The 24,381-nt window shown below is 39.5% G+C and overlaps 1 protein-coding gene and 1 long non-coding RNA gene across 3 annotated transcripts in view; one reads left to right on the top strand and one right to left on the bottom strand.

Moving 5' to 3' along the window:
* Positions 1 to 24,381, bottom strand: part of LOC134372946 (zinc finger protein 208-like) — a 563,224-nt gene that overhangs the window by 207,918 nt on the left and 330,925 nt on the right.
* Positions 2,711 to 23,253, top strand: LOC134372947 (uncharacterized). 2 transcript variants are annotated; one of them, XR_010022917.1, is made up of 4 exons: positions 2,711 to 2,837; positions 4,335 to 4,425; positions 9,627 to 9,760; positions 23,135 to 23,253. It is a non-coding gene; the product is annotated as an uncharacterized LOC134372947 (long non-coding RNA). The 2 variants fall into 2 exon arrangements; XR_010022916.1 differs by lacking the exon at positions 23,135 to 23,253 and having other exon boundaries at positions 9,627 to 10,736.

Here is a 24,381-nt window from a genome sequence, read left to right as displayed (position 1 = left end):
GATAAAGTTTTTAAAAATATTGTCAACTTCCCAGTGTGTGTTGCTATTTGGGACAATAGTTGAAGTGATAGTTGCAATTTTGTGGGATGGTGAGGTCGCAAAGTCACAGACCTTTATCTCAGGGTCTGGCTTTCTCCCTCTCACACATGTGCTAATTGCCAGGACCTTCACAGTGAGCCACCAGCAGGAAAGCATTCAGCAGGTATTTTCATTTGATCTGAGAGGTTGTTTCTATGGGCAAGAGAATATCAGGAGTCTGGAGAGATGCTCATATTAGAACAAGGATTCTTCCTAAAAGAAACAGGTCCAGTGCTAAGTCCCCTTGGGATGCAGAAATAATTCCGAAGGCATGTGGTAAACTTTTGGAGACTAGGGTTCCTTGACTCTACACCAGTCCCTGAAGCCTCTTCATGTTATTTAATGTTATCTGTGCTTATAGTAATGTTTGATGTTTTAGCTTTGTACTAATATAACTTAATATTTAATTTACTCTATAATTATAACTGTGAAATTCATCTACCCTACATGAATTACAGAAACTATTTTCAGAATATGAAAGGTGTCATTATAAAACTTTTTCATGTGATGTTGAAAAAATATAAGTAGTCAGATAATCACACTGCAGAGAACTGAATGTCTGACAGTGTAGTGGATTGAATTATGTCCCCCCAAAACTCATTGAAGCTTGAATTGTGTCCCCCAAGCCTTATGGATTAGAAATTTAGCCCCCACTGTGACTGTTAAGAGGGTGGGAAATCCTATTACGGTAATTGAAAGGTGGAGCCTTGAAGAAGAGATTGGATTGTAGGACCGTGCAGTAGTGAATGGGTTAAAAAGGGTGGTCAGGGGCGTGGTTCTGAGGGCTTTAAAAGATGAGGAGAGTCTGTCTGTCTGCTGTCTCTGCTTCCACCCGCTTGCAATGTGAGACCCCTGGGTCGCTGTCACCACAACCAGGTGGACTTTGGACTTCCCAGCCTCAGAAACTGTAAGCAATAAATTTCATTTTCTTTATAAATCACCCAGTTCCATGTATTTTGTTATAAGCAATGGAAACGGACTAATACGGATAGGAATTGCTACAATGTAAGCATTTTTTTCCCTACAGGTGGGCATATTATGTGTTTAATGGAGACAGTGATTATCTCCATGGAATCAAAGGTGTGGTCTGCTGATTATGGTGAAAGGCTTTCCCATCTTAAAACAAAGCATGATTATTTGTGGAAACGTTACCATTATGATTGTGGGTTTTAGTAAAAAGAATAAACCTGGGGCTTGGTAGTTTAAAGGTTTAGATGTATCTAGTGATATTTCTCTGTTAAAAAAATGTTTTAAGGTCAACTAAATTTCCTAACGAATGTACTAATTTCAACTGATTACCACTTCTCAGTGGGTGTAATCTACATCTAGGGATGTTTGAGAAAATCATATAGTAGATGTTAACTCACATATATTGCCATAAGATTATTGCCGGTAGAAATGAGGCTGTTTAAAATTTATAATTTCGTTTTAGGGTTCATATGAAAGAAATAAGGTGTCCACCAAATACGCTTAGAAATACTGCAAAATTTATTATTTTTTAGGACTGTTTTGCAGGAGAGAACATTTAGAAATAGAAAACAAAGATGTAAAATAGGTTACAATTTTAAATAAAAAGTACATTTTCGAATTACATTAATAATGCCTATAAAGTGAACTTAAAATTACATTATATTTAGAAATTATTGAATTAAGCATATTATGATATCAACAAAGTTCATCTCAAAGGTTTTTGAAGTTAACTTACCACAAGTGTACAATACAATTAGAAATATAATGAAAAACAACTCAATTTACAACTATGTTTAGGAAGTTAATGTTTTTTCAAAGCAACAGTTGGACCTCTCTTATCACAGGCTTTAGTCCTCCATATCCCACAAACCAGGTCTTGAACCGATGAATGTCTCTGCAATTTAGTAGAGGGTTGACTCTTTCCTTCCAGTACTAATGGGAAATAGAAATAGAAAAGATGTTTTGTCGGGCGGCAATGTGCAATTACACACTCTGCCCGGGCAGTCTGGCATTTCACATTCCAGTTTGCAATCCCTTCACAGACAGTTCCACAGCTTTTAAATGCAATCGCTTAAATGAAAATTTGTAGGAACTTTCCTGGGTCTGATCACTGCTCCGGATCGACCGCCCGCGCAGATGCCAGTTCTCAGACCTCTGAGCAACTTCAGCCTCCCTGGCAGGTCTTGCATCCAACCGGCTGGCAAAAAGAGCTTTTTTCACGTACGCCGTTTTCATCTTTTCATTTTTTTGGCGGCTGGCCGGTACAGGAAAACGAACCGGTGACCTTGGTGTTACATGTTTCCACCTTGTAGGAGTAAAACGTCTTGGGTTCCAGTGTAAGTTGCCCACACAACTCTAAACTTTTACCTAAAACTGTCTGAAACCTGCACTCATGCTAGGCAGTAAGCAACAGTGGCCACGGGACGCGAGGCTGACTAAAAGGGTCCAATAAGGAACACACAGACAGGGGCCGGGGGCGGCGGCGAGCAGGAACAAGGCCGCGTCTCCGCCGCCGTCCCTGCCCAGGACGGTCCTCTCCCCAAGCGCCTGCCCCTGCCGGCCACGCCCCCAGCCCCGCCCACCCTTTCCTGGTCCCTGCTCAGTCCTGACCTCTCCCTGCGTAGTTTCCTGCTGACCCGGAAGCAGACCGCCTGGAGTGACTGTCAGCCCTCCGGGCGTGAGTTTCCTTCTATCTAGATTAGGTGTGTGCACCGCAGTCCCCAGCGCTTTCATACCCGGTGTCCGGGAACCTCTACAGACCTTAAAATACGCTCACCGCTCTCTCCACCGTAAGTAAATTCAGACGTCGCCTTGAGAGTCCGGAGGCGCTTCCCTTTGGGTTAAAATTACTTTGAGGGTGGTCCTGCCCCTGGTGCCTCTGATCTCATATGCTTGTGTCCTCCTTGCACGTGCTGCTCTAGCCACACAGGCCTCTGCCCTTTAGCTGCGGTTAAGGTTGCCCCTGCCTCAGGCTCTTTACCTGGGCTGCCCCTCTGCCTGGAGCTGTCTGGCTCCTCAGCTGCAGGTGGCAAATACCCTTCTTTCCTCAGGTCTATGTTCTGATATCAGTTCAGTGGAGATTTCTGTGACCCCTTCTCCTGCCCCCTATTAACATTCCAGGCACACCCTCACTCCCACCTCTGGTCTGTATTGCCTGCTCTTTATGTGATTTCTGCTCCTACACCTTCTAGTGTTTGGGTACTGGCGACAAGGCCCCAAAGGGACAGCAGAACCAGAAGGTGAAACGTTTGCTGGGCTTGCCCCCCTGAGTGGTGCTCAAGCCTGGCTTCACATTACAGTTGTGAGGAAAATAGAGTAGTTTAGTCAGGCCCCCTCACATCAGGTACAGTTGGGGGTGGTGCAGGACATTCTTTGTAAACAAGTTGTGTGGTGGCGGAGTTAGTGGCATGTGTGCCTGTGTATTTTTAGCATGTTGCTAGTCTTGTGTGTTTCTTCAGTGTGTGTGAGGCAGCAGCTCTGAACTGCTGGTTAGCAGTACTCTAAAAATAGAGCACGTTTACTTTGCAGGCAGCTCCTCAGTTTTTCTTTGGACTTTGCCAGCAGCTGCTCAGTTTGTTTTTGGACTGCCTAGCTCTTAGATGTGTGTGTGCTGAATAAAGCTTATTATCTCTTTGACCAAGGCTCCAAGGACCTTTTTCCTGTTATCTAGCTCATAGACCGGCGTGTGAAGGGTATGTGACCCAGTCTGCCCAATGGGCTTGACGGGTCTGTGAGCTCCAGACCCAGCCCTAGCTCTTCACAGTGCTGAGGCATTTTGCCAATAGTCTCTTGTGCCACCTTACCAGAGATTCCCATTCACATTATCAGGTAGGGGTTTACTGTCAATAATACTTAAAGTTGACTCTAATCTGCATTCAGCATTGAATATCAAGACTATGTGTCCTCCATTTCTGAAGACTGAGAGCTGCTTGTAATCCCCGTGGGAGTGAGGGGATCTGTGCTCTGCATCGGGTTTGGTCAGGGCCAGGTCTGTGCCCTGAAGGGCAGCTCAGTCCAGCCCAGCTCCCCACTGCTGCAGCATGTGTATGTGTGTGTGTTGGGGGGGGGGGGAGGCTTCACCAGGAGGGGAGAAAGTTCTGAAGAAAAGAGTCAAAAACTTACTGATCTTCCTGTAGAAGTTTATTGTCCCTACATTCCCCCTGGTGCAGTGGGCAGCAGAGGATTGTCTTTCCACATGGTGAGGTCTTCCCTGTGTGTGTGTGGTTGTGGCACAGGAAGGGGGTGTGTTGAGTCTATGAGTTAACGAGTATATTTTTATCATTCAGGATTGACTTCTAAAGACACATGTTATCTAAGGTAGAAGCTGGGAAAAGAAGGAAGAGGAATGAAAAGGAGTCAGGAATGGCTCTTACTCAGGTAAAGTGATATTCTTGGTTGATTGTTCTGCACCTTTCCTTTCTGCAGTGTAGGCATTGGAGTTGCTAATCTTCTCTGACTTTGAAGTATCCTGCCTGACATGTTTGCTCACACTCACCCATGCCTTCCCTCAGTCCTTCCTATCTACACTTAGATTCCCTCACTGTGACCCAGTGACATGGAACTTGTGAAGAGGTTCCACTGGGCATGATCCTGGGAAGGGCTTCACTCCCAGGCATAGATTGGAGATGGGGTGTGGTCCCCATGGTGTCAGTGCTGTTAGTCAACAGGATTGTTTAAGGGCCACATCTGGATGCCCTGTCTGCTCTCTGAAGACTAAGATTAAAAGAACTGCACATGGAAATCACATATTAATGTATACAAATACCTGCTAAATTCAGGAAAAAATGATTAGGAAATTGAAATATATTCTGCTATTTTATGGTACATTTGTAGCTAACTAAGTGAGTCACTGTTTTTCTGTTTCCAAAATCTTAAAGATTTGGAATGGAATAGAAAGTTGAGACACAGACATCAGTAATATAGGGTGTTTAATCTATCATCATTTTTAGAATGTGAAATCAATATAAATATCTAACATCAGGAGATTCTTAAACCATTCTTAGCACTTCTGTCCCATAGAGGTTGTGGTGATACTGCAGGGACTTTGTGCAACAGGTGTTTTAGGTAAACACGGTTATAATTTTGCTCAGACATAGGTGTAGAATTTCTTTGTCATCAGAGAGGATGGAGACATATTCTAGTTCTACCAGTTGTTATTAGATATATATTTTTTATTTTATATGTCATAAATGTACATATTTGTTTTTTGGTAAAACTCAAAACACAGATGCAGCTTAGACCCTATGACATAAAGCATCCCCTTTCCTGTCAATCTTCCACCCTCCCTCATGTCTGAATGAGGAATCACTCTTGTTAGTACTGTGGCAGGTGTCAGGGCAAGGCTTTTACAATGTATTTCCACATCATGAGACTTTGGAAAGAATTCTCCAGTGAGTGTTTATTGTGATATTTTATGCTGTGAGTTGTGAAAATTTGCATGTTTTCGTGTTAGGAAACATGAATAGCTGGCTCTTTTACATCTTCATGTGGATCCTTTAAAAACTTTCACTATTATAAAGAATGCCACAGGGGCTGCCTTTGCGCAGACCTACAGGGCTACAGATGTCTGAGGTTCCTCTGGGTTCAGCAATTAAAGAGTATTGCTTTTCGTAGGATGGTGCTTTTCATATTTGTTAGATCTGTCAAGATTCTCTCCCACCCCCAGCTGCAAAAATACCCTCTTCCACCAGTAACATGAGATTTCTTGTTCATTTAAACAAAATTTGTCACTATTTTTCTTTTATATTTTGAATGTCAACTCTTTGTATTTACATTTTCCAATTTCTTGTGAGTCTGCATAGGTTTCATTATTTTGTGGATGCATATGTATAAAATGAATATCCCTATTTGCTCAACTTTTTTTCATATGTTTTAGGAGCTATTTTATTTTATTTTTCTTCATTTAGGAGCTATTTTATATTCTGTGGTTTAATTCTTTATATATGGTTTTCTTAGGTTGATACATTTCTTAGGATGATACATTTTTATAGTGTGAAACAGAAACCTTTCCTTCATGCCTTCCATTATTTGATATGTGTTTGTTTTATCTTGGTTTGAAAGGCCTTGCTTAGTGCATGCTTACAAAATACTATGTTTCATTTAGGTGTAAAGTTTTATTGTTTAAAATTTTGTTTATGTTTCTAATTTGGATTTTTCTTTATATCTTACTATAGATTTTCATTTGGTTCATTTTAAAGTTTCAGGTAATATATGTCATAAGGGGATTATATGTAGTTTGGCAAACCCCTCTATTTTCTTTTTTTTTTTTTTTTTTCAAAATTATGTTGGTTCTCCTTTGACATGGTACAGTCAGATTTTTATTGAAATCCCACATAATTATTTTGTGTTTGAACTACTAGATTTCTAGTCACGCGGTTCTTTATGTCACCACATCTTCCAATACAAATTAGGTTTTCTGGTGTTTTATCCTGTTTTTGTAACGTCTTTCAGTAATATTTGTTTTTTTTGTTACAGTTCGGTAATGTTAGATATATTCACATTATTGTGCAGTATCTCTCTGGAACTCTTTTATTTTGTAAAACTGAGACTGTATTCCTAGTAAATAATAATTCCTTCTCTAACTTCCCTCCAGCCTTTTACAACCATCTTTAGGTATTCCATATGAATGGAATCACACAGTACTTGTCCTTTTGTGACTCGCTTATTCTGATTAGCATAATGTCCTTGAAGTTCATCCATGCTGTAGCATTTGATAGGACTCTCTTTTTTTAAAAAAGGTTGAATAATATTCCATTACATATATACACCCCATATTTTCTTTTTCCGTTCATCTGTCCATAGACATGTTGGTTGCTTCCATTTCTTGGCTATTGTGTATAATGCTGCAATGAGCATGGGTTTCAAATATCTCTTTGAGAGCCATCTTTCGATTTTTTAATACATATATCCAGAAGTGAGATTGCTGGATTATGTAGTAGTTTCATTTTTAATTCTGTGAAGAACCCCTATCCTGACCTCCATAACGGATACACCATTTTACATTCCTGCCAACAGTGCACAAGAGTTCCAATTTCTCTACATCTTCTCCAATGCTTATTGTTTTTTTCTGTTAAAATAGCCATCTTGATTTAGCTAGTTAACTCTCTTGGTTAGAGTGTTGTGCCGATAACACCAAATTCAGGGATCTCCATACCTACTAGGTGCCAAAAAATAAAGTGGAGATCGTTTTTTTGTTTTTGTTTTTTTTTGTTGTTTCTGACCGGTAAGGGGATTGCAACCCTGGGTACGGTGTGGTCCGCACCACACTCAGCCAGTGAGCGAACGGCCATCCCTATATAGGGTCCGAACCCACGGCCTTGGCGCTACCAGCGCCGCACTATCCCGAGTGAGCCACGGGGCCGGCCCTAAAGTGGAGATCTTAATGGGTGAGAGGTGATATCTTACTGTGGTGTTTATTTGCTTTTGTCTAATGAGTAGTGATGAGGAGTATATTTTCATTTGCTTGTTGGCCGTTAGTTTATCTGTTTTGGAGTGATGTCTATTCAGGTTCTTTCACATTCTTTAATTGGGTTGTTTGTTGTTGGTTGTTGTTGAGTTGTAGAAGTTCTTTATCTGAGGGTACTTCAAAAAGTTCATAGAAAAGTGGAATTAAAAGACAATAGGAATCTTTCCATGAACTTTTGAAGACCCCTTGTACAGTCTGGATATTAGCCTGTCAGATAAATAACTTGCAAATCTTTTCTCCCATTTTGTAGGTTGCCTTTTCCCTCCTTTTTTTTTTTTTTTTTTTGCAGGGTGGGAGGGATGCACAGAAGTTATTATGTTGGGTGTAGTCCCATTAGTGTGTTTTTGCTTTTCTTGCCTGTGCTTCTGGTGTCATATCCAAGAAATCCCTGCCAAATCCAGTGTTCTGAGGTTTTCTTCTATTAGTTTTTTTAGTGTTTTTATCAAGAAAGGGTGTTGAATTTTTTCAAATAGTTTTTCTGCATCAGTTTAGATGATCATGTGGTTTTTGCCCTTCATTGTATTAATGTGGAGTATTGTATTAATTGATCTTCTTATATATATATATATATATTTTTTTTTTTTTGACCGGTAAGGGGATCTTAACCCTTGGCTTGGTGTAGTCAGCAGCACGCTCAGCCAGTGAGCTAACCGGCCATCCCTATATAGGATCCGAACCCGTGGCCTTGGTGTTATCAGCACCACACTCTCCCGAGTGAGCCACAGGCCGGCCCCGATCTTCTTATGTTGAACAACCCTTGTCTTCTAGGTATGAATCCGACTTACTCATAGTAATAAACCATGTAATGTGCTATGAAATTTATTAAATTAATAAAAAATTTTTCTGTATTTTTCTCATGTTTGTACCATATTTTACTAAGCTAATATAGAAAGCCTAATATAGAAAAATGTTGATGAACTAAATTAAAAACAATTTATACATTTCATTATCCCATATATGCTGAAATATACATGAGCAAAAATGGTAATGAAAGAAATCATTCAAAAAATATGTCTTTGAGAAATAACTCCTTTTATTTCAGTTAATTTTATTTAAGTGTGTGTGTATATATGTGTACCTGGAGGAGCAAGCCCATGGTACACATATATACACACACACTTATCATCATCATCATCACTTAATAAATGAGTTTTATGTTTTAACAGTGAAATTACCTGTTAAATATTTTCCATGGTCTTAAATTTGTTCTACACTGTCACGTTGAGTTAAATAGTAGAAAGAACAGTACCTTAGTATGTGCATTCACGTGTGTGGGTATTTGAAGGGTCTTCAAAAAGTGTATGGAAAGATTTGTATCACCTTTTAATTCCATTTTTCCATGAGCTTTTTGAAGTACTCTTGTACACGTTGACTTTTTATGAGGGTCCATGTTTAGCCTTGAACTTGTTTGAAGTTTTCTCTGTTAGGCAACCATCTGTCAATGTACTTCTTAGGTTCAATTTTAATTCTAAGACACCTGTCTTTGAATGCTTGGTCTGCTATTTTTAGCTTTTTGGTCTGCAGCCAGTTTCTTAAAAGTGTCTGTTGACACATTTGTCTTTTAATAAAATGGGAACAGATCTTTGTCTCTTGGGCTGTTATGTTGTTATATGAGTTAGAACACATAAAACATTTAGAATAATGCCTTGCACATGGGAAGTGTTCAAAAGCTTTAGTTGTTGCTATTGCTTTCATTATCACAGTTTTTAGATTTTGACCTTTCTTTAAAGCCACTGCCGTGTCTAAATGCATGGACTTTGTTGTATCTGAAGACGCCACTCATAATTTAGCTTATCTAGATACTGAATATCACTTGCTTGTCAGACATAATATTTTACACTTCTGCGTAGATAACCTCATGTTGATTTTTTACTTGTCTGTTTCTTGTAGTAACCACAAAAATGAGAAATTCATGCTGATTTGGAGAATATCATAACCTCTCATGGAAAAGTGTAATAAAACAGAATTAGGGATTGCTTAAAAATACCTCACATGGACCTGTCAGCAGGTTCACTTCAATTGAATTGATCATTTTAACTCTCTCCTCTTCTTATTTCATGTAAAGGTAAGAACTCTTCCTATAATCTTTTGGCAAATTGTGTTTTTATTTCAGAGTCCTTTGACATTCAGGGACGTGGCCATAGAATTCTCTCAAAAGGAGTGGAGATACTTGGACCCTTCTCAGAAGGCTTTGTACAGGGACATGATGTTGGAGAACTGAGAACTACAGGAACCTCATCTTCCTCGGTGAGGATAACTTCCCTGCAGACGTCAGGAATCTGCCCTTGAGTATCTTTGCATTTTCCCTTGAGTGCCTCTTCGGAGCCCCTGCATTGCTTGACTGAGATTTAACCTTTGGTGATTCGGAAATGAAAAGCTTCCTCATGCTGGATCTGGACTTTGTCTCCACTTTTCAGAAGTTCTCCCTGCTTCATTATACATCACTGAGTGGTTCTGGAATTTAAGTATTTGTAAAATCTTATAGTAGACTTTTAAAATATGCATTTCCTTGTTTCCTACCGCTGTGGTTTTGATTCAGTGGTTCTTGGAAGAGAACTAGATATTTACATATTACATTGTTCCCTAAACATTCAGAAGGAGGTGATCAGTGATGAATTTATGAGATATTTTTTCTAGATCCATTGGTAAAATCCTCATTCCTTAGGTCAGCATAGAGTTGGGATTCCAGAAGAGGCAAAACACATAATATTTCTTTCTTTTTTTTTTTTTTTTGTCGTTTTTTCATGACCGGCACTCAGCCAGTGAGTGCACTGGTCATTCCTATATAGGATCCGAACCCGCGGCGGGAGCGTCGCCGCGCTCCCAGCGCAGCACGCTACCGAGTGCGCCACGGGCTCGGCCCATATTTCTTTCTTTTTATGAGCAGGAATCTGTCTTCCTGACCTCTGTGTTATCTCCATGTTGGAGCAAGGGAAAGAGCCCTGGACTGTGCAGAACCGAGTGAAAATAGCAAGAAACCCAAATGGTTGGGAAAACAGTGACGTTGTGATCACAGGAAAGAGCTCAGATAGGCAGAGAGGAAGCCACACCATGAAATAATATTTAGGAAACTCTCCACAAGAGGGAGATTTCTCTGGGAAAACATGTTTATATCCTGTGAGTTCTCAAAGGGAATCTTTTTTTATTGCCCCATTTATCACTCTGTTCTTCAGATGTGTAGTAGATTATCATTTTGCCCTCCAGTGGTGTTGCAGCTCAGAGATAAAGGCAAAGTCTTCATCATGATGGATAACATTGTGATCTGGCTTCTTTCTTTCTTTTTTCTTTTATTATTTTATTTATTTTATATATTTTATTTTACTTCTCAAAATACACTGTACTTGAGTTTCATGCCCCTTTACCTGTTCCTCTCCACCTCCCCCCTCTCCCCTCACATTGTATCCGTGCGCTTGACTTAAATAGTTCAAGGAATTTTTGTGGTTGTTCTGTCTTCTTCCCCCCACCCCTACCCATTATTTGTGATCTGGCTTCTGTGAACTCTTTGGTTCCTTGACCCTAAGTGGCATAGGGAGGGCTGTTTCAAGGGTATCTTTTTCCTCATTAGTCTCTTCTTGTGTACTTGATTCCATCTGAAGTACAGTCACTGTCCCCATAGATCAGAGTTGAAGCCTCCATAGGTCTGACAATTTGACCTATTTATGTTACACCCCATTTTCTGTAATTGAAAAACCTAATCAGGGAATGGAAAACATTGGCTTCTCTTCTTTTGCATCTGGGACCCCAGAAACTGCATGGAGCTGTCTCAAGCCCTCTCTGACTTTTGAGATAGGAAAAAGCCAAAGTGTTTTTACTGCTGTCCCATGCCACTCAGCAGAACATTTCACTTCTGATCACTGAAATATGTGGAGTTTTATCTCCACCAACAACCAATTTGTCCAGCATTCACCAGCTGGGTGACCTATAATTAAATTCAATCCTGACACTCTCTATCTGGAATTAGTGTCAGATTTCACTGGTGAGTGTTGATTCCCCAAGACTGCTCCCCAGTTCAGATGCCAGTTGAAAGTAATAGATTATCACCTGTCCTCCCAACTGACCACCTAAAAACCTGGGTTCCCATGACCCCTTATTTAGGTTCAATTATTTTGCTAGGATGGCTCACAGAACTCAGGGAGATACTACGTTGAATCAATGTGAATGAATTGATGTATAGGCATTGTATTAGGTATTATAAGTAATGGAGAGATGATTTAAAGTATAAGGGAGAATGGGTGTGGGTTATATGCAAATTCAATATCATTTATATAAGGGACTTGAGCGTGCAAGGATTAAGGTATCGGCGGGGGTCCTGGAACCAATCCCCCACAGATACAGAGGAAAAACTGTACTGTTTTCCATAGCGGCTACACCATTTTGCATCCTCACCAACAGGGCAGAAGTCTCCCATTTTTCCATGTCCTTGCCAATGCTTGTTATTTTGGGTTTTTTTTTTTTTAACACAATAAACATCTTAATGGATGTGAGTTTATTTCACTGTTTTTTATTTGCATTTCTGTAATGATGAGTGATGTTTTGCATCTTTTCATATGTTCTTTGGACATTTGTATATCATCTCTTTAGACATGTTTTCAGCACCTTTGTCCACTTTTTAATTGGGTTATTTGTTTTTTCATTGTTGACTTGTAGGAGTTCTTTCTATTTCTAGTATTAACCCCTTATCAGGTGTATGATTTTCAAATATTTCTCCTTCTCATAGGTATTCTTTTCAGTCTGTTGATTGTTTTCTTTGCTGCACGCTATCTTTATATTTTGATGTAGTCCAGTGTATCTGTTTTTACTTTTGTTGCCTGTACTTTTGGTGTCATATCCAGGAAATCATTGACAAATCTAATGTCATGAACCTTTTCACCTATGTTTTCTTCTAGGAGTATTGCAGTTTTAAGACATAAATCCATTTAGGTCATGAATCCATTTGGAGTTAATTTTTGCATATGGAATAAAGTAAGGGTCCACCTTCATTCTTATGCATGTAGATATCGAATTTTTCCCAGCACCGTTTGTTGAAGAGATTGTCCTTTCCTGATGAGATGGTCTTGGCACCCTTGTTGAAGGTCTTTTCCTGATGTATATGTGGGTTTGTTTCTGGTCCCTCTGTTCTGTTCCATTGGGGTATATATTTGTATTTATGTCAGTACAGCACTGTTTTGATTACTGTAGCTTTGTAACAAATTTTGAAATCATACAGTATGAGACCTGCAACTTTGTTTTTTATTGAAGTTTATTTTGATATTCGGGGTGCAATGCTATTCTGTATGAATTTTAGGATGGATTTATCTATTTTTTCAAAGAGTGCCTTTAGTGTCTTGATGTGGACCTCACTGAAAGTATGTATTACTTTGATTATTATTGACATCTTAACAATATAATGTCTTCCAATCTACGAACACCTGATTTCTTTGCCTTTATTTGTGTCTACTCTGATTTATTTCAATGTTTTGTAGTTTTTAGACTACAAATATTTTCCCTCCCTTTAAAGCTTATTTCTAAGTATTTAATCTTTTTGATGCTATTGTTCATGGAAGTGTTTTTGTAATATCCTCTTCAGTTTGTTCCTATAAGTGTATATGAACACAACTGATATTTTTTATGTTGACTTTATATTCTGCAATTTTACTAAATTTGCTTATTAGTCCGTGTGTGTGTGTGTGTGTGTGTGTGTGTGTGTGTGTGTGTGTGTGTGTGGCTGGCTGGTACTTGGATCCGAACCCTTGACCTTGGTGTTATCAGCACAATGCTCTAAACAAGTGAGGTAACTGGCCATCCCAGTCCTAACATTTTGTTATGGAGTCTTTAAGGTATTCTATGTAAGGGATTATTTCATATGTGAACAGAAGTCTATTAGTTTTTCTCTAATTGCTTGCCGTTCATTTCTTTTTAGTACTATGTTGAGTAGAAATAGCACAAGCAGGTTTCCTTGTCTTTTTGTTGATCTTAGAGGAAAAGCTTTAAGTCTTTGAACATTGAGTATGATGTTTGGTGTGGGCTTTTACATATGGTCTTTATTATGCTGTGGTAGATGAATTGCTTATTTTTCTTATTTTTAATTGACACAATAATTGTACATATTTCTGGGTACAGTGTGGCATTTCCATACATGTATACATGTGTTAATGATCATATCAGAGTAATTAGCACATTCATAAATTCAAAGGTTTATTGTTTCTTTGTATTGGGAACATTCAAAATCCTCTCTTCTAGCTATTTGAAAATATACAGTAAATTGTTAATTATGGTCACCTTACAGTGCCATAGAGAACTAGAACTTATTCCTTCTATCTAGCTGTAATTTTGTATTTGTGAAGTAACCACTCACTATCCTCACCGTCTCCTACCCTTCTGAGCCTCATTCTACTCTCTGCTTCTATGAGATTAACTTTTTTGCTTCTATATGTGAGTATGTGGTATTTATTTTTCTGTGCCTGGCTTGTTTCACTTAGCCTAATATCCTCCCAAATCATTCATGTTGCCCAAGTGACAGGATTTCATTCTTTTGCATGGCTGAGTAATATTCCATTGTGTACATATACCACATTTTCTTTATCCATTCATTTGTTGATGGGCACTTTTATTGAGTACATGTTGTGGCTATTGTGAATAGTACTACAATAAGTATGGGAGTGCAGATATTTATTTGACAAAATAAATGCCTTTCTTTTCTTTGAATATATACCCAGTAGTTGGATTGCTGGATCATATGGAAGTTTTATTTTTATTTTTTTGTGGAACTCTATAATGTTTTCCATAATAGCTGTACTAATTTACATTCTCACCAACAGTGAATAAGAGGTCCCCTGTTTAGGCATCTTTGCCAACACTGGTTATTTTTGTCTTTTTGATAATTGTCATTCTAATGGGGGAGAGATGATATCTTATTGTGGTTTTGATTTGCATTTTCCTGATGATTAGTAATGTTGAGCATTTTTGTAATATACCTGTTGGTCATTTGTATGTCTTCTTTTGAGAGATGTCTGTCAGATCATTTGCCCATTTTAAAATTGGATTATTTGTACTTTTGCTGTTGAGTTCTTTGAATTCCTTGTATATTCTGGATATTAGTCCCTTGCTGGATGAATAGTTTGCAAGTATTTTCTTTAATTCTGCCGGGTTTCTCTTCACTCTGTTGATTATTTCCTTTGCTGTGAAGAAGCTTTTTAGTTTGATATAATCCCATTTGTCTATTTTTGCTTTTGTTGTCTGCTTTTGAGGTTTTACCCCCCCAAATTTGCCCTCACCAATGTCCTGAAGTGTTTGCCCTGTGTTTTCTTCTAGTACTTTTGTAGTTTGGGGTCTTATATTTAAGTCTTTAATCCATTTTTAGTTGATTTTGGTATATGATAAGAGGCAGGGGTCTAGTTTTATTCTTTGCATATGGATATCCAGTTTTACCAGCTGGCTGATACAGGGATCCAAACGCTTGACTGGGCACCATTTGTTGAAGAGACTGTCCTTTCCACAATGAATGTTCTTGGTGCCTTTGTCAAAAATCAGCTTAATGCATACACATGGATTTATTTCTAGGTTCTCTATTCTGTTCCATTGGTCTATGTGTCAGTTTTTATGCCAGTACCATGGTGTTTTGGTTACTGCAGCTTTGTATTGTATTTTGAAGCAAGATAGTGTGATGCCTCCAGCTTTGTTCTCTTTGCTCAGGATTCCTTTGGGTGTTTGGGGTCATCTGAGTTTCAAATGAATTTGAGGATTTTCTTTTATATCTGGAAGGAATGTCATTGGTATTTTAATAGTGGTTGCATTGAATCTGTAGATTGCTTTAGGTAGTATGGTCATTTTTTTTTTTTTTTAAAGATGACTGGTAAGGGGATCTTAACTCTTGACTTGGTGTTGTCAGCACCACGCTGTCCCAAATGAGCTAACCGGCCATTCCTATATAGGGATCCGAACCCATGGCCTTGGTGTTCTCAGCACCACACTCTTCCAAGTGAGCCTCAGGCCAGCCCAGTTTGGTTATTTTAGCCATACTAATTCTTTTAATCAGTGAACATGTGATGTCTTTCTATTTTTTTGTGTCTTCTTCACTTTCTTTCATCAATGTTTTTTAGTTCACCTTGTACAGGTCTTTCACCTCCTTGGTAAAAATTTATTCCTAGGTATTTTATTTTATTTACAGCTATTGTAAATGAGATTGGTTTCTTGATTTTCTTCTCACCTAGTTCATTCTTGGTGTATAGAAACAGTGCTGATTTTTGTATGTTTTTTTTTTTTTTTTTTTTTTTTTTTTCCTTTTTTTTTTTTTTTTTTTCCGGTGACCGGCGCTCAGCCAGGGAGTGCACCGATCATCCTTATATAGGATCTGAACCCGCGGCGGCGGGAGCGTCGCCGCGCTGCTAGCGCAGCACGCTACCGAGTGCGCCACGGGCTCAGCCCTGATTTTTGTATGTTGATTTTTCTTTTACAAGTTTACTGCATTCCTTTATCAGTTCTAAGAGTTTTTTGGTGGAGCTTATATATACTATGATCACGTTATCTGCAAACAGAAAATTTGCCTTCCTTCTCTCTAACTTGGATGCCCTTTTTTTTTTCTCTTGCCTAATTGCTCTAGCTAGGACTTCCGGTATTGTGTTAAATAAGAATGATGAGAATGGGCATTCTTGTCTTGTTCCAGTTCTTAGAGGAAACACTTTTAGCTTTTGTAGGTTGAGTATGTTGTTAGCTGTGGGTTTGTCATTTATGGCCCTTATTGTTTTGAGGTACATTCATTCTGTACCGAACATTTTGAGAGTTTTTATGATGAAGCAATGTTGAATTTTACCAAATGCTTTTTCTGCATCCATTGAGGTGATCATATGGTTTTTGTCCTTTTTCTGTTGATGTGACGTATTACATTTATTGATTTGTGTATGTTAAAATATACTTGTATCCCTGGGATCATGATGAATAATCTTTTTAATGTGCTGTTGTGTTTAGTTTGGTAGTATTCTGTTGAGAATTTTTGCATTTGTATTCATCAGGGATATTGGTCTATTGTTTTCTTTTTTTCTTGTGTCCTTGTCTGGTTTTGGTATCAGGGTATTGCTGACCTCATAGATGAGTTTGGGGAAATTATCAGCTCAACAATTTTCTGGAAGCGTTAGAGAAGATATGATATTAATTCTTTATTAAATATTTGGTAGAATTCAGCAAAGCTATCAGGTGCTATACTTTTCTTTTTTTTAATTAATTAATTTTATTTTATTAATTTTTAAAATATTCTATGATATTTTGGAGCAGTTGGGAGGGAGGGGGAGAGGGGAAAGGTGAAGGAAATGTAATGGAAGAAGGAGGAGGGGCGGGATTGAGGCCTGTGGCACCCCCCTCATTCCTACAGGGGAAACCAGGGGGGGCTTGGTCATTGCCAGGCTGGATGCACATGTTGAGGGGTGTGGCAAAAGCCCTTGCCCCCCTACCACCCCAGCTTGGGAACCAAGAGCCCTCCTTATGGCTCAGTGGTTGTCGCTGGGCTGGCTGCGATATCGAGGGTGTGTGGGTGTGGCCGAGGCCCAAGGTTCCCCACCACCCTGGCTCAGGAAAGCCTAAAGCACTTCCTGCAGCAGCTTGGTGGTCATTGTGGAGCTGGTTGCATGTGTCGAGGGGTGTGACTGAGGCCCTTGGTCCCCCAGCACCCCAGCTTGAGGAAGCCTGGGGCACTTCCTGTGGCAGCTCGGTGTTGTTGCTGGACTGGTTGTGCATGTCATGGGGCATGGCCAAGACCCGAAGCCCCCCATTGTCCTGGCTTGTGGTGACCCAGGGTGCTTCCTGTGGCTGCTCAGTGGTCATCACTGGGTAGTTGCATGTGTCAGGGTGACATGGCCAAGGCCCTTGGCTTCCACGCTTGGGACTAGTTGTGGGTGTCAGTGGGCATTGCTGAGGCCCAGCCCTCCCTCTTCTGGCTTGGTAGCCCAGGGGATTTACGGTCCTTCTAGGTGTTATAGGTGTTGTTTGGTGAAATGAGACCTTTACTAGTTAATATCAAACTTGGTCTCTGGTTATGGGTACTGTGTTTTTTCTTTCAGTTCTGTGTTTGATTATTTGCTGTTCCTACCACTTAAACTCTGCTAGAACTAATTTGTTGTCCTTTGCTTACTTCTAAAATAGGGAAACTACCTGTGGGGACCAGTACTTGTGCTGTGTGATTCAGCTAAATTGCTGCTTTGCTGATGATTCCCTAGGGAAGGCTTTTTGTGTAGCTCAGATTTTAATGGTTGACTTTACAGGCACTTCCAGGCCTGGAGAAAGCCAGTGCACCTGGGTTGTGTAGAAACTCTTGTCTGGGCCTGAGTCTTCATCAAACTTCACTCCATGCAATTCTGTATTCCTGATCAGTCTCCTCTGAGTGGTCCTACGCTGATTGGAAGGCCAATCAACTATCCTTGCTGTGCCCCAGTGTTCCTCCAGTGGGCCCATCTCACCCACCGCCTGTGCTCCTAACACTTGCCATGGGATGGGCTGTGCTCCATTCCTTTATGATGACTCACCAGCCTCTGCATGGCTCCTGTTTTTCAGTTATTGTGGTTCATTGCTCCTATGTGGGTCCATAGGAACCCTACCGGTGGTCTTGCTGGCTGGGAGACAACAAGGCCCTCCTTTCCCCTGCCATCTCCAAATAACTTCATCCCAAGGGTACAGCTGCGGCTTTTGCCAGCTCCTGCTCCTTGCACTCAGTAGCTCCAGCCTGGAAATGGCCAGCATTCAAAATGGTTGGAGTGGTTCTTTCTTTCTCTCATTGTGGCTTCTCCCACCTTCATGGACTCTGTAGGTCTCTCCTCCTCTTCCCCTGAGCCCCAGCAGCCCCAGCTTGGCTGTTGTTGCTTTTTTATAGTTGTAAATTTGCTTATCTGTGGGAGAGTGAAGCTGGGGACTGTCTATTCTGCCATCTTGACTGGAGTCCTAATGGCAGACTTTTTATTACTGATTCAGTCTGTTAACTTGTAATTGATATGTTCAGCTTTTATATTTCTTCTTGGTTCACTTATGGTAGGTTGTATGTGTCTAGGAATTTATCCATTTCTTCTAGGTTTCTTAGTTTGTTGGCATATAGTTCATAATTATCTCTAATGATCTTTTGTATTTCTGTGGTATCTGTTGTAATGTCTATTTTTTGTTCCTAATTTTATTTATTTATTTTTCTTTTTTTTCTAAGTCTAGCTAATGGTTTGTTGATTTTGTGTATATTTTCAAAAAACTACCTTTTTGTTTCATTGATCTTTTATTTGTTTAAGGATACACACGTGTATTTGTTCAAACAACAAATGTATAAACTGAATAACAGATGAGTAACAAAATATTCTGTAGAAAGTAGGGCTTCAAATTTTCACAAAAACTGGAGATGTAAAACATGAAAAGTTACGTATTTTATAATCTTTACCATTATTTGAAATATATAGCTCTCAAGTTTTCCAAAGGCACACAAATATCAAATTAATTTCATCAGGGGAAGATGAATAATAAACTTTTGAAAGGCAAATTAATTTTTAAGCGTGTTGACAAGTCCAGTTAAAAAAATAAATCAAGAACAGAAATTAAATATCTAGGTCTAGCAAGGTAAATTGCATTAAAAAGGCAGTAAAACAGAATATAAACACAAGGGCACTTCAAAAAGTTCTTAGAAAAATAGAATTGAAAGATAATGCAAATCTTCCCATGATCCTTTTTTTCTTTTGTTTAAATTTTTCCTTTTTTATTTTTTAAAAAAGACTAAGATCATACAAAATATGTTCTCTGACAACAATAACATAAGGAAATTTAGAAAACTCACAAGTGTGTGGAAATGAAACAACACTGTCCTTCATAAACAATGGGTAAAAAGAAAAATCACAGGGAAATTAGAGAGTATTTTGAAATAAAAATTAAAGTGCAACATGTCAAAATTTACAGGATGCAAAGTTCATGCAGTACTTAGAGGAAAATTTATATTTGTAAACACATATTAAAAATAAGAAAAATTTCAAATCAGTATTGTAAACTTTTACCTGAAGAAAATAGAAAAAGTAGGACAAAGTAAACCAAAAGCAAATGTATAAGTAGGAAATAACAAAGATTATAACAGAAATATATGAAATAGGGAATTAAGAAACAATAGAGAAAAATCAACAAAACCAAAAGCTGATTCTTTAAAAAGATCAACAAAATGTGCAAAGCTTTATCTAGACTGACCAAGAAAAAAGAGAGAAGCCCAAAATTACTAAAATTGGAAATAAAGTAAGGGCATTATTACATTGTCACTATATGTTTTTGTGATGTTAATATTTAGTTTTTTCCTCTTTCTTTTTTGCATTTTTGTTCTTCCAGTGGGTTTTGTTCTTACTTGTGAATTGTGGTAGCAATTATTGTTTTTCAGATTCCAGATGCAGAACTTCTTTGAGGACTTCTTGTAGGGCTGGTGTGTGGTGGTGAACTATTGCAGATTTTGTTTGTCTGGAAAATACACTATTTTCCCCTCATTTCTGAAGGACGGGCTTGCTGAGTATAGTATTCTTGTCTGGAAGGTTTTTTCTTGTAGTATTTTGAAAATTTCATCCCATTTTCTTCTGGCCTGTAGAGTTTCTGTTGAGAAGTCTGCTGTTAATCTGATAGGAGCTCCCTTATAGGTGACTTGATGCTTTTCTCTTGCTTATTTAGCTTCTTTCTTTGTCTTTGAGCTTTGCCAGTTTGACTGTAATGTGTCTTGGAGGGGATCTTTTTGGGTTGAATCTGTTTGAGGATCTTTAAGCCTCCTGGATCTGAAGGTCCATGCCTCTCCGTGTACCTGGGAAATTTTCTGTTATTATTTCATTGAATAGGTTTTCTGTGCCTTTCCCTTTCTCCTCCCCTTCTGGAATACTCATGATTTGAATGTGCTCTTAAGGTTGTCTGCTGGCTCTCTTCGATCTCCTTCATTTAAAAAAATTCTTTTATCCTTTTTCTGGTCTACCTGAGTTATTTTGAAAAGACTATCTTCAAGATCAGAAATTCTTTCATCTGCTTGTTGTATCCTGCTGCTTAAGCTTTAGGTTGTGTTTTTTATTTCGTTGAGTGAATCTTTCAGTTCCATGAGTTCTGCTACATTCTTTTTTAGGGTCTCAATCTCTTTGTAAATTTCCTCCTTCATATCCTGAATTTTTTTTCTCATTTCACTAGGTTGTCTAACTGAGTCTTCTCATATCTGTGAGTTTCCTTAAGATTGTTGCTCAGAATTCCTTCTCAGTCATTTCAAGGGATTCCTGCTCTACAGGGTCTGGTGTTTGAGAATTACTGTATTATTATTATTATTATTATTATTATTATTATTATTATTATTATTTATAATGTTATGTAATTACCTAACCTGATACATCAAAAGTCTATGATCTTAACCTAAATTCCAGTTTTCAAATGCATGCTGATTTTGAAATAGAGTTCTTGCTTTTTTGCTTTTTTTCCTTAAAAAATGACCAGTTAGGGGATCTTAACCCCTGACTTGGTGTTGTCAGCACTACACTCTCCCAAGTGAGCTAACCGGCCATCCCTATATAGTGATCTGAACCCTTGGCCTTGGTGTTATCAGCACTGCACTCTCATATATATGGATGATATTATTTTGGGGGCCCCTACACCCAATCAGTTGGCCAATGTTTACAAAATTTTACAAGGTTGTTTGTGTAGGGGAAACCACATTTCATCTGATAAAATTCAAGTTGTACCTCCTTTTAAATTCCTGGGGTCACAACTAACCCTGGAAGATGCCAGCCCTTTAAAACCTCAGTTTTCTATTCAGGATGAGTACTCACTTCCTGAATTACAGGGTCTTTTAGGAGAAATTAATTGGCTTGGATCTTGGATCCCCATCCCCATAGGGGAATTAACTCCTTTATTTGAGTTATTAAAAGAAAAGTCTATAACAAGAAAAATTCCATTAGAATTGTGCCATAAGCAAATATTAAACAAGGTGCAAAATTATTTAAACTGGGCCCAATTAGCCAGGTGTTGTGTCACCATTCCTTTACAGTTATGGCTCCTGGCTAGCCAATCCACAATAATGGTGGTTTTGGTACAGGAAGGGCAGCCCCTCCAATGGATCCATACTTCTCTCAGGGGGTCTTCCCGAGTTTACACCCTTATTGATCAATTAGCTAATTTAATTATAGAAGTGAGAGACACCGCTATGCGCTGTTATGCCAAGGAACCAGATAAAATAATAGTCCCCTATCAACTGTCTGATTTTACATGGCTTAACAGAAGCAATGGTCAATTGGCACTGGCATTAGAAGGGTTTTTGGGCCTTATTGACTGCCATTATGGAGCTCACAAGTGGGTATCATCATTCAACTGGTTAAATTGGGAGGCCCCATGTTTGATTTCCAACCATCCTTTAAGCGGTGGATATAATATATTCACAGATGGGGGAAAAGCAGGAGCTGCAATTGTAATTTATCAGCCTCAAACATTTCAACATAACCCCCTGCCAAAAAAGAGTTTTCAACCTTGCGATTGGTTCACACAATATAAAGAATTATTGGCAATAATGATAGCTTTAAAAGAAGTTCCAGACCCCATGAATTTGTTCTCTGATAGTTTATATGTTGTGAATTTATTGCCTGGGTCGCTCAATTCTCATATCCGACTGGAGAACAACCGTATCACACCACTAATGATACAGGTTCGGTCCTATTTACAACAAAGAAACCAACCTATTTACATGCACCATTTAAGGGGGCACCAAGGACTGCCTGGGATCCTTTCTTCAGGAAATGCCTTGGCAGACAAAATATCTACCATAGGCACCAATGTTTACACCACACAGTGTGCGTCTGATTTTCATGCCTTAACCCTGTTAACTGGGGAGGGCTTCAAGCCCGATTCCCACAAATCCCAGTTTCACAGTTTAAAAGAATTGTTCATGCCTGTAAATCTTGCATCCTGTATTTACAGGTACTGCCTTTACAACCCCCCAGTGTAAACCCTAGGGGGCTCAAATCTAATGTTTTATGGCAAACTGATGTTACTCATTTTCCAGCATTTGGAAAATTAAAATATATTTTCATGTCTATTGACACTTATTCTCATGCCTGTTGGGCTAGCTACAGCCCACACTGGGTAAAAGGCTAAACATGCACAAAGTCATTTACTACAATGTTTTGCCACACTCGGCCTCCTCAGTCAACTTGAAACAGATAATGGCCCTTGCTTTGTTAGCAACGCCTTCCAAGATTTTTTATCCACTTGGAACATATGCCACTCCACTGGCATTCCTTACAATCCTCAGGGACAAGCCATAATAGAACGTCACCATCAGAATCTAAAGAGCCAACTTTTAATGCAGAAAGAGGAAAAATTAGCCCCCACCAACAGCTGGGAATGGCATTATTTACCTTAAATATTTTAAATTTTCCAAAACATGAGCCAATAACTGCTTTCCAAAAACACTGGTCAACCCAATCCCCACGTCCTGCCGTTCAGGTGCGATGGAAAGATCCCTTTTCAGGACAAAGGAGAGGCCCTGACCCACTCTTAACTATGGGCAGAGGATTTGGATGTATTTTTCCTTTCAATAAGCCCAACCCTATATGGGTGCCAGCCAGAAATCTCAAGTTCTCACCCACTGCCCAGGGAAATAATGACCCTGAGGAAAACCTTTCTTATGTTTTCCAGGAAAGTCCACAATGAAGCAAGCTTATCTTCTGCTAGGGGTCTTCTCCATGATTGGTGAAGCAAGTCCACCCTCTTCTCCACACACTCCGGCTAACCAAACATGAACAAAGGGGGCTTGGACTTGCTGTTTCTGCAACAAGGAGGGTCATGTGCAGCCCTCAAAGAAGAATGTTGTTTTTACACAGACCATTCCGGCTTTGTTAAAGATTCTTTAGCTAAATTAAGAGAAGGATTAGAAAAACGTAGGAGGGAAAGAGAGGCCAATTCCGGCTGGTTTGAAGGCTGGTTTAGAACTTCCCCTTGGCTTGCCACTCTAATATCCGCCTTAACAGGCCCTTCATGCTTGTGGAGTCGGCTAACGGCCCTTATAAGGTGCAACCTAGGGTCCCTCACCATGCTCACCCAAGTGGTGGAAAAGGTAGCTAATGATCAACAACACCAAGACCCTTGGGTCAATTTGGCCCTTCAAAAAAAATTAACACCAAGGTGTAATCTCCTGTTTGGCCTCAGCTTGGTTGGATAGTCAATGACGGGTAAGATCCCCCATGGACAGGACAACCTAAGACAGGCACAACCACACAAGACCAATACAGGTTCTTTCAGCCTCGGCTTGGTTGGATAGTCAATGACGGGTAAGATCCCCTAACAGGCGGGGGACAACCTAAGACAGACACAACCACACAAGGCTTCTATTAAAACAAAAAGGGGGGAACTAAGGGACCATGCCCTTTTTCTAAGCAAAAACAACAGATGGCCTAAACGGATAAAAGGTGGCACCCAAGGGAAGTTAAGGGGGAGGGCTAAGCATAGAGAGGCAAGGCACGTGCACATTTGACCTTTTCAAGGATTGGCCTAAGCTTGGAAATCCCTGCCTGCTAAGCATATAAATATGATCTTTTGTGTTACAATAAACAGAACTGCCTGACAGAACCCCCGCTGAGTGTGTGTGTGTGTTCCCTATCTGGGAGAGCAGCGGTGTGCTCACCCATCTCTTGGAATCTCTTTATGCCCCATGTACTGGGGGGAAGAAAAGGGCAATCCCTTTGGCCCCAACCCTCTAGGGAAAGGAAAAACCTGTTGGGGTCCCCTGTGGCCACCGGAGATACCCAACATCCCACATTAGAAGTAAGCAAGGGACAAAAAATTAGTTCAGGCCCAGGCATACAACCAGGGCCTTGGGGCCCACCCCAAGCCAGAGTCATGGACTGGAACCCCCTCTTACAACCAGGCACACCGCCAGTGTCTCA

Source organism: Cynocephalus volans, chromosome 3, assembly GCF_027409185.1.
Source record: "Cynocephalus volans isolate mCynVol1 chromosome 3, mCynVol1.pri, whole genome shotgun sequence".
Lineage (NCBI taxonomy): Eukaryota > Metazoa > Chordata > Mammalia > Dermoptera > Cynocephalidae > Cynocephalus > Cynocephalus volans.
This window is presented reverse-complemented; position numbering and strand designations above follow the sequence as displayed.